The sequence below is a fragment of the Sesamum indicum genome, linkage group LG8, assembly GCF_000512975.1.
Source record: "Sesamum indicum cultivar Zhongzhi No. 13 linkage group LG8, S_indicum_v1.0, whole genome shotgun sequence".
Taxonomy (NCBI): Eukaryota; Viridiplantae; Streptophyta; class Magnoliopsida; order Lamiales; family Pedaliaceae; genus Sesamum; species Sesamum indicum.
The window spans coordinates 8,216,835-8,217,569 of record NC_026152.1 but is presented as its reverse complement, the minus strand read 5'-3'; positions in this window follow the sequence as shown (position 1 = coordinate 8,217,569).

Genomic DNA, 735 nt, shown 5'->3' with positions numbered 1-735 from the left:
ATCCGACTGCTCTATTATCTATACTGTACAGTATTTTATCTTTTATGCTACTACGCTTTCACCTTGTTTATCTATGATTCTATATCAAAAGACTCCATTACTTATCTTCTACTGGGGATATATTTGAGCTAATTGTAATTTTAATCATATAGCATGAAATTATTGGAATTTTGACATAATTATACCTAATTTTTTTTTGTAATTTGATAAATTACCTATAATAGTTTCCATAATTATTTATGTTTAACAAATTGATCCCTCTTGTGTCAATAAATTATCACTAAATTTGTTGTTATTAGCACCAAAAATTGAATATAAATTCATTTTTGTTCTTGATTGGCCAAAAAGATTTATTTAACCTATAATAAATTAGCAATAAGTCAATTGAGAATAAATATGAATTTATATTCAATTTTTTGCTAATATTGACAAATTCGATTAATTTTGACTTATGGAGGAGATCTATTTTGTTAGACAGAAGCAAATATTAAGGGTACTAAATGTAATTTACCACTTTACATATAATTACATCAAACCTCATAAGAGAGTGATATAACTATCTCTATGTTATTTGCAAATTTTGTCCTATACTTGTAATAGTCAATTTTAGTTTATATATATAATTTATACAATGTGTTTCATTGTTAAATTTTTTGAATAATTACATTTATACCCCTAATATACGGTAAGTTATTCTTGTCTTTTAGACAACGATACATCTGTCCACCAGAACTT